Genomic DNA, 11,017 nt, shown 5'->3' on the forward strand with positions numbered 1-11,017 from the left:
CAGCAAATTTAGTCATAGGGCCGTTTGGCGCTATTGGAGTTATGTTGTTGTGTTTGCGGTGGGATTTGAGTGCGAGCTGCGCAGTTTGATTGCTCGGAATGATTTCTTTGCTTCATCTGCAGTGAAGTCGTAAAGTTGCCCTTCTATGCAATATTTACATTAAGCATAAAGCGTAGATCCAGAAACAACAAAACAGCTCCAAACGGGCGCAAAAGTTTGAACTGCACGAGAGTGCGTGGTAAAGCATTAAAGTGCACGTGTTTTCCTGCAGTTATCTAAGTGGAGCTGTTTACTGGAGCTCACAGACAAAAAATTTGAGTCTTCAAAGTCAGAAACTTCGACTCCGTGGACTGCTCCACTCGCCCATTGATCACTACCAACCCCTCAATAAAACAAACCTTCAGCACAGGATCGCAATGCGCACTTACTCCTGATTGGCTGATGCACACGCCACGTGACATCTCTCGCCTTAACGAGCCGGAAGCTTCTTCTTCTCTCTCCCCCCCCCTCTCTCTCTCTCTCTCTCTCTCTGTGAAGTCCGATGAATGAGAGCCGTGCTCGTTAATTCAAGCCACAAATCGCACGCAATCTATGGGAGTCTATGGACTCTTTTCTGTAAGGCAGATAAAATAGCCTTCATTGAAACAGAATGGTCATTTCTTCCCCCCACTTTGAATAGAAAGCATTGTCAGATATCTTAGCCTTCGTTTCTCTGCAAAACGGGCAGAGCATTTTAGTCCTTAAAAGCATTTTGAGCGGTGTTTTGAAATTACACCGTAAGAACAGCAACACGTTTGTCCTCTTAGGTAATTTAAAAATATGTTTATTTTACAATGTCACAACACTATTTTTGTTATAAGACAAAAAAAGAGAAGCTCTAATTGTAAGGGAATTCCAGATCTTAGGAAAAAAACCCACAAGATCCAGAACAATCATATGCACAATAATATGGGAAAAACAGGAAGTTATAAAATCAGATATTCTCGGTAATTTATATTTAGTTAAAATAGTATTTTAAAACTGCTAAAGCCTGGCTAACCCACCCAGGTACAGATTTATGATCGAGTTACTCACTTCAGAGGAACTAATTATTGCGCCTTCTAGTGGTTGCACAGAAGGGGAGAGAGATTTCAGTAGACAAGGAGACAGGAAGCACATATTCTAATGAGATGCTGGCAGCTGTGATGGTGTACATTTTATTCTTTCAAAATGGCGTGCACCAAACAAGGAAGAATAAACATGAATGTGAATTCCAAGCTGGAGAATAAACCCAGATAAATTGTTTTATATTCATGCCTTTTTGTAGATCCAGTTATATGAAAACCAAAGTGTTTCACAGGACCATATGGAGTTCCATGGAAAACTTTGGGTCTTTGTGGAATAACATAACTTGAAATAATGGTTTTCGTTTGACTTTGTCAGTCTGTCACATCGTTAGGGATGAATTTGGGTCCACTCTTCTCTACAGCATTGCTTCTGTTCATTGAGATTTATGGGCTTTATCTATGCACAGCTCTCTTAAGATCCAGCTGCAGCATTTCAGTCAGTCACCTTTGACTATAGAATACTTTGATATAAAGAAGATTTCATAGTCGACTCAATGTCTGCAAGGCGTCCAGGTGCTGATATGTGCTAATATAGTGTATTTGGTTTTCTCCAAATATGGTGTTGTGCATTGTTGCCAAATATCTCCATTTTGGTCCCATCTGTCCACAGGACATTGCTCCAGATGTTCTGTGGTTTGTTCAGGTACAACATTACAAACCTGAGCCTTGCTGTCATGCTCTTATTAGACATGGAAGACGTTTTCTTGGCAATCCTTCCAAACAAGACACAGTTGTTCAGCTTTTTTCAGAACTTTACCTTTAACATTTAACACATTAACTAAAGCCTGTAGAGTTCGAGATATAACATTTTGCAGTTTCTCTGAACATTGCATGATCTGACTTTGGAGTGAATTTGTTAGGACATCAACTTCTGCACAGAGTGTGACATTGTGTTTACACACAGTTGAATGCTCCAGAGCAGCAAACCGCCAAAACCGATGCTTTTTCAGAGGTGCTCACATTTGCTGATGATCAATTAACCACGTACCTTTGATTAGCAACACCTGGCTGCTACTTACCCTCTTAATTAGAAACAGTAATGGAGTACTTAGTTTTTTACAGGACTACATGGAGTCATGTGAAAAAGTTCCTTTTCCACATGACTGAATATATGGGCCTTTGCATTTACAATCTAAAAGTATGCTATCTCTGTTCATTCAGGCTTAAACTGTACTGTAATTAAGAGAACGTGTGTAGCTTTGGTTCCGTCGACAGGAATGTGTGTTGAAATTTCCAGGATTAGATTCATGAGTTTTGCACCAGAGTTATGTCTGTCCTCCTTTGTGCCATTTCTCCATTCTTGCCTCTGATGTACCTTGAAAGAGAAACATAATGCTTCCTTACACAATTACAGAGTCAGCACCAGTTTGCTCTGCAACTCCATGTGTTTATCTACTGGACTGTGTTTTGATCATACTGACAAGTAGGTTAGGAAAAAGTGAGGAGAGAAGCAAGCTGCAAAGTTAACAGCCTGCTTAGTCAACAGTATAGTTTGCTCCTTCCTTTCAAAGCACATCTGACGGAGTCGTGCACCTGAACCCAGTGTCACCAAAACAGATTCCCGAACATCTTTATTTAGATGCTTTGGTGACAAAACAGTATTAAAATTGCTCAAGGTGATACTGCCTTCAATATAATCTCTTAAGCCCAGTCATGTCCAACATGTACAAATACGAGTGTCTGCTTTTAATGTTTTTTATTTTTATTTTTAAATAACCATTTAATATTAATTAATGTTTAAATGCATATTTCTTATGTAAAATGACAAATAAGTCTTATAATTGTTATTATCATTTGGTCTTATAATGGGCGGTATCCTGCTGTTGTCCATCTGCACATAAATGATTCGTATTTGAATGTAAATGTGCGTACGCAATTATTTACATTGTGATTTTGTAGATGGATAGATAAAGAAGGGAAAGTACTTTCTTGAGGCATTTCAAGCTCAATGTCACCCACCTCCATTGTGCTGGGAATGAATTAAACATGATTTATTTAGCTGTGAGTCATATGGACACTGGATACCTGACTTGAGTGAGAAGCTTTAACTCCAGCATCAGTTTGCATCTGTTTTCACTACAATTCCTCCTCTAATGTCGCTGATACCTGATTACGGAGGGCTTTTAGGTGCGTCACACCTGACAGAAGAGCCATTTGTGTTGAGACGCAGATTTACTGGCAATCTGATTTAAGTGGCACCTTCAAGGGCATGATGGCGCGTCATGGAACCTGGGATTTTGACTCTCGGTTTCCATGAGGAAGAGTGATATAGTGCTGCTGTGCTGATTCATCTGTAAATGTGTCACTTGTAATCTGGAGAATGGGCAGCAGCCATGCATGCATTGGCAGAAATTCGCAGCCTAATTAGTCTGTCTGACTTTCGTGTGCTTTATGGCAAGAAAACTGAAGATGAATGTGAAACACAAAGTGAGGAGTGAGGTTTCTGACTGCGGCATGTGGCATCAAGAAATGAAGATTTAGTAGTAAAACACAAAGACATATTTTACGTATCTGAACATAATTAACATCAGTACTTGCAAAATCCTTTTATTAAACTTGCTTTGTTTTCATCGGTCTCTTTCCTGCCACTGGAGATTAGAAAATGTATCCACTGTGAGTGGCACTTTGAGGACAACCCTGACAAGCTCAGCATGTTTTTTCTTCAAATTATGTGTGTGTGTGTGTCTGTCTGACAACCTGAAAGTACCACTGTTTGTCATTTTGTACAAATTATGGATCCAGAAATGCAGCATCGCTCGAGTACATAATAGGACACTGCTTTGAGCACAGCAACTTAAATGAGGGGTTATCTGAAAGTCTGACGTCAGCTGTGCCTTTCCCCTTTGCTGTTCTTTGATCATTTCTATAACCCCACCTACAGATAACAAAAGAAAACTTCTCTGGAATAATAATTCTGTATTAAGCCTGGAAAGTCTAATTCTGGGCAGCATGGTGGTGTAGCACTTAGTACTCTTACCTCTCAGCAAGAAGATGCTGGGTTTGGAGGTTCTCAGCCTTTCTGTGTGGCTTTTGCATGTTCTCCCACAGACATGTTGGACAGAGATGGTTGTGTGTCATTTAGAGTGTTGACGGTGCAGCACCTGGGTCCACAAGTCGAAAAGTCCTTTTCCACTAGCACTTACTCGCCTCGACTCGGTTGACATGGCTCAACTTGACACATCTCAGTTTCTGATGTTTTCCATTACAATTGAGCACATGAGCATTAGAACCGGACCACAGAGCAATGGAAGTGTGAGGGACCAAGCAACCAAAGCAAAGAGGACACAGGCAAAAAGGTATCTTCAAAAAGTGTTTTCTTTATTTTAACCCCCAAAAAGTCCAAAATTAACAACATTCAAAAACATACTTAGCAGGCCCGTAAAAGAGGTCAACTAAATAAAACGCTACGAAAAGTAATTTCCAGAAACTTAACCAAAACAAAGTGAGACACAACTTAACTCACAAACTGACCTAATTAGAAAGATGCATGAGGGTAGCTTTTATAATGATTTGGCCAAACCATTTACACACAATAGGGGGAAAACAAAAACATACTAATATTAACTAAGCACAGAATAACCTAACTAAACCTAAAACACCCCTGCTCCTGGTAAGCCCATGGTTGGTCCTGCTGAGCAGGCATTTTGTTCCCAGAGTCCTCAGCCTTTTTGCCCAGACAGGAAACAGCCACCGCCCAAACCCAGGGAACTCAAAGAAAGAGAAACATAATTAATATAACAAAACATTTTAGAAAAACCACACGATGCTATGTGCGCGCCTCGTAATATCAGTGTTAGGTTTAACCAAATGATCAACAGTGTTGGGGAGTAACGGAATACATGTACCGCCGTTACATACAAAATATGAGTAACTGTATTCCGTTACAGTTACCGTTTAAAAAGGTGGTATTTAGAATACAGTTACTTTGTTGAAATAAATGGATTACATGGCGGTACTTCCCTGTTTCATATTGTGGCGGGTCAGGACTGTTTGGGTTTTGTTTGACAGCTGTGATGTTCTGTTGTTCCAGGCGGCAGCGTTACGGTTGCCATCGTTACAGGGTGAGGCTCTCTCTCTGCTTGTTTTCTGGGTGAGAGAGCGCCTTTTTGTTGTTGTTGTGCTAAGCTAATAGGCAGAATGCTACAGGAAGAATGTAGCCTCATGGGCAGTGTAGTCCGTGCTGCAGGGAGAATGGACTGCCATACACGTTATGTGTCTGTGAGCGCGAGGAGGGAGAAAAAGGAAAAGTACAAGCTGTCACGGAGCAGAAACGGGAGCTGGAAGCATGTAAATATAATAATAACCACTGCAGCCAAGAAGAGTGTCTGACGAGCCCAGTTGTAAGTAAGGGCTTTGGAGTTGACTCGACTGTTCGTGTTTTCCTCCAAAAACAATAAGTTCCGTTGGAGCAGTCTTTCAACTCCTCTTTCTGTCTCTCGCCAGCAAAGTTGACCCACACAACAAAGTAAAGCTATTTTTCGGCTACGTGCCTGACACAGAACCCACCGTATTAGTCAGAGGTCCCTTTACTACGGTCCGGAGCCGCGGACCTTCAGTAACAGTAATAAATCACAGCAATAGCACATTCATGTAGTTGTAAACAGCATGATAATATATTAAGTAATCCAAAGTATTCAGAATACGTTACTCTCATTGAGTAACGTATACGTTACAGAATACATTTTGGGGCATGTATTCTGTAATCTGTAATGGAATACATTTTAAAAGTAACCTTCCCAACACTGATGATTAATGAATTATATTAATGAAGAAAACTGCAAAACAAACTAATAAAGTGGAAAAATGGACTGATTTACCCCTGTGTGGCTGATGCCATCACAGGAAGAAGGCGGTCATGTCGTATGAATCACATTTTCGTTTGCATCATGTGGATGGTTGGGTGCCTGTGCGCTTCTTACTGGGTAAAAAATAAGACCAGGATGCACAACAACGAGTTTCTCTGTATCAGGATTTGCATCTCGGTGCAGATACGTCAGCACACCTTTAGGCGACTAGTGAGTCTATTCCGCCAGGATAATGTTAGACAGATAGTCATAATGTTATGTCTGATCGGTGAAAGCACCAGTCAATTTTCATAGTTTTTTTTTTTTTTGAGTTTTAGCTCCAGTTTTATTTTAATCCTTATTTGTGTTTTGGGTACTTTTCTTGTCTGTCTTTCTTTCTCTTTTTGTGTGTTTGTGTGTGTGTGTCCTTTCTGGGTCTCAGTTATCTGCTCTCCCTGTTTTATTTTGGTAAATACTTTTCTTTGTGCCTCATCCTGTCTTTGTTCTTTTCCTGTCCTTGTGATGGCCTGCTCTGCTGTGAACTGTTTGTGCTCACCCTGGCCTCCCTTGCGTAAATTTATTCTTTGTGCTTTCCTCCAGTCTTGATCAACTAGCCAGTTTTTCCCACTTCCTATTGTTTGTTTAGTGGTTTCTCTGAGTTTCTCGTTCAGACTGGCTTGGTTATATCTTCAGTTTGATATTCTGCTTCTCCCCTTTTGTTCATCTGTATGTTTAATCAAGTGATTACAACCTCACTTCCCTGAACTATAAAAAAAGTGATTTTAGTTTAAGTTCATTGAATAGAAGTAGGATTGTGATTGCTTTGTGTGTGCTCTAAGGAAGCCTATTCAACAGTTTTCTTTAGTCTGATTCTCCACAGAGTCAGTGGAAGTTCTGATAGAGACCCCCCATCCCCATAATTTATTGCAATCATGTGCCTTTCATTTTAGCTGAAAGGGTTGATTCCTGCCAAGCAGGGGTGTAGTGTTTCTGGAAATAATCAGCCGAGAGGAGAGGTTATAAAACTGTTAGACAGTTTAAGTCACCCTGACCAGACTGGAGTTAATGAGGATATAGAAGGTGTGTGTGTGAACCTGAAAAGCTCCTTGTAAAGTGAACCTGTTAGGCATTCATTATTTATCGTGATCAAGCGTTGCCATGGGTCTCCGTCTACTTAGGAGGACTTCACGAGTTTGGCACCAGGCCTTGAGTGTCAGTTTCTACTGCCAAGTGTTTCTGAGACAGCCTGAAACAAAGAGCCCAGACTCAGAAATACAGAGTTATTTCCTGGGAATATAAATGGAGAAACTGACACATTGTTCCAAATCTAAAGTCAGTGCAAGGGATGGAAGATGCAAAACATGTCACTGACACATGACAAGAGAAAACACCAGACTATCACAGAGCCAACACAAAGAGACAGACAACCATTTGCCCTCACATTTACACCTCTAGGAAATTTAGGATCAATAATTATCCCAACTCCACTAACTGCTTGTCTTTGAACTGTGGGAGGATCCCAGAGGACCCGGACAGAATTCACGCAGATACATGGGAGGAACATGCAAACTCATCTGAGGTGACTGTGTTAAGTACTGCACCACTGTGCTGCTTTTCCCATTTGTGTACTAAACATTCTTACACCATACACAATATAAACAAAATCTCTACCGTGGTTAAAAGTTTGCAAGAACCGAAACTGCTTGGATAAAAGTGAAGACAGTTTGGATAAATGCAATGGAAAAATAACAGCACTCATGAAAATGCTAAGTGACACCTCGGTTTGGAGCAGCTTCTCAGGCTGACTTCATTTAAGGCGTTCTTCACTGATTCATTTTGCACTTCTATTAAACTGGAGGGCTCACAAGAGACCACTTAAAACAAGAATGAGTTTTGTCTCCATCTCTGTGCGGGGACACTTTGGCTGTCTATATACAGAATGTATATTAATAATATTATTATTGTTATCATTACCATTAAGTGAAGATTTGTCCTGCTGGTGATGCTAAATAAAAGAGCTAGGGATCACCAGGGTTATTAGGGTTTGTCTTATGGATATCTGGTAGTTGTTGACACAGTTTAGTTTGAAGTTCTTAGAAAATATAAGAAGAGTCTCACTGCTTTGCACCCACTCAAAACCACTTTGGACATTTATTTGAGCAGTTATTTTGAAGCATTATCTAAATGAACCTTAATTAAATTACATTTTAATGGAGACATAAAAAGTACATTTGTACAATCACCAGTTCAATCTGATAAATGCAGCTTCAAACCTGCTGACTTTGCTTCAAATTTAGGTTTAACAAGCTTTCCTATTTTAACTTGTACTTTCACCCTTGTATTTGCTGTTTTAGCACAGATTTCAGTTTGATTTTCTTTCAGTGGCATCTTTCTCTCTCTTATAACATCTGTTACACCCCGGCCTAGGCAACCGGGGTGCAACGTAGAAAAACAAAGATAAGGAAAATAAAACCACGAAGGCTCTCCACCAAAATCCCTAAACGAAAATATCCCATGACGAAAGTATTAACAAACCCATTCACAACTATTTACAACAGACTATTTATTTACAACAAAAACACCAAACTATTTACAACACGGGGGAGATCGCGACCATGACACACTGAAACACAGGGTTTAAATACATAGAGGGAGCAATCAGGAAATGGACCACAGGAGGGAAACACAGCTGGGGCAAATTAGAACTGACGAGACAGGGAAAATGTAAACTGAACACACTAAGATAACACAGACTTTCAAAGTAAAGCAGGAAATACATAAGTCATGCAAAAACAAAACACTGACACACCGAAACGTAACATTTCCCCCTACCCAAAAATCAAACATGTAACCCCAAGTGAAAAGTTTGATTCAGACAAACGAAGGCTGAAACGAAGGCAGACGAAGCTGATGGAGGCTGGAGCGGTCCCACTGACCCTCCAGCAGACGACGAAGGCTGGAGCGGTCCCTCGGACCCTCCAGCGAAGGCGGATGAAGGCTGGAGCGGTCCCACGGACCCTCCAGCGACGACGAAGGCTGGAGCGGTCCCTCGGACCCTCCCCCCAGCGAAGGCGGATGAAGGCAGACGAAGCTGATGGAGGCTGGAGCGGTCCCACGGACCCTCCAGCAGACGACGAAGGCTGGTGCGGTCCCCCGGACCCTCCAGCAGAGGCGGATGAAGGCTGGAGCGGTCCCTCGGACGCTCCAGCGAAGGCGGGTGAGCAGCCACCAGCTGCACACACGGACACGCAGCCCACCAGCTGCACACACGGACACGCAGCCCACCAGCTGCACACACGGACACGCAGCCCACCAGCTGCACACACGGACACGCAGCCCACCAGCTGCAGAAGGCTGGAGCGGTCCCTCGGATCCTCCAGCGAAGGCGGATGAAGGCTGGAGCGGTCCCTCGGATCCTCCAGCGAAGACAGACGGAGGCTGGAGCGGTCCTCGGACCCTCCAGCGAAGACAGAAGGCCGAAGCTGTCCCTCCTTCGGACCCTCCACCGATCCCGGACGAGCCCCCATATGTTACACCCCGGCCTAGGCAACCGGGGTGCAACGTAGAAAAACAAAGATAAGGAAAATAAAACCACGAAGGCTCTCCACCAAAATCCCAAAACGAAAATATCCCATGACGAAAGTATTAACAAACCCATTCACAACTATTTACAACAGACTATTTATTTACAACAAAAACACCAAACTATTTACAACACGGGGGAGATCGCGACCATGACACACTGAAACACAGGGTTTAAATACATAGAGGGAGCAATCAGGAAATGGACCACAGGAGGGAAACACAGCTGGGGCAAATTAGAACTGACGAGACAGGGAAAATGTAAACTGAACACACTAAGATAACACAGACTTTCAAAGTAAAGCAGGAAATACATAAGTCATGCAAAAACAAAACACTGACACACCGAAACGTAACACATCCCAGGCCAAACCCTGCCAGATAAAAGAAACAGTTCTCACCTTCTGATGGAGGTAGCATGGCATAAAGGAGTGGTTCCAAGGGCTTGGCGAAGAGCAGGAGGTATTCTGATCCCTAAGGAGAAGAACTTCTCATCCATCAGCCACTTTCGTCAGTTTAGCCTGCTGAATGTAGAGGGAAAGATCTTCTTCAGTGTCTTGGTCAAAGACTATCTACTTTCTTGCAAAGAAATAACTATGCTGACAGATCAGTGCAGAAGGCCAGCATCCGGGGCTTCTTGGGATGTCTGGAGCATGCCACCGTCATCTGGCACCAGATTCAAACTGCCAAGAAAGAACGAAGAGACCTTCATCTGGCCTTTTGATCAGTTCTGCATGAGATCTTGTGGATGGCCTTCAACTATTTCAGTGTACCAAACAACATCACAGGACTGGTCAAGACCTATTTTCAGGATTTATAGTTTTGTGTGAGAGCTGAGAACACCACCACAGCCTGGCAGCATCTGGGAATTGGAGTTATGGCAGGCTGCACGATTTCTCTTCTGGCATTTATCATGACAATGGAGTTGGTCATGCGGGCATCTTGGTGGGTAGCGGGAGATGAGAGACTCAGTAGTGGCCTTCATCTTCCTCCCATTAGAGTCTACATGGATGACATGACCATCATTACGAAAACAAAACCATGTACTAGGTGATTGCTATAAGCTCCGGGAAAACATCGAATGGGCAAGAATGGAGTTTAAGCCAAGTAAATCTCACAGCATCTCCATTATAAAAGGAAAACTGACAGCCGAGCAATTCTATATCAGTGGAGAACCAATTCCAACAGTCTTAGAGAAGTCCATCAAGAGCCTGGGACAGTGGTATAATGCAGATGTGGCAACTTGAACAACTAAGGCAGAACATGGCTAACGACCTCAAGCGGATTAACAACACTGCACTCTGAGGGAAACTGAAGCGCTGGTGCTTCCAGTTTGGGTTATTACCCAGACTACTGTGGCCGTTGACAGTGTACGAGGTCTCACTCAGTCATGCCAATCAACTAAAGAGGCTAATGAGCTCCTACGATAAGAAGTGGCTCAGACTTCCCAAATTCCTCAGCAGAGTTGGAATCTACAGTGAATGGATACTGTCATTGCCTATCCCTAAATTGAGGCTTGAGATCACACTCACGGAATTCCGGGAC

Source organism: Astatotilapia calliptera, chromosome 7 (genome assembly GCF_900246225.1).
Source record: "Astatotilapia calliptera chromosome 7, fAstCal1.2, whole genome shotgun sequence".
Taxonomy (NCBI): Eukaryota; Metazoa; Chordata; class Actinopteri; order Cichliformes; family Cichlidae; genus Astatotilapia; species Astatotilapia calliptera.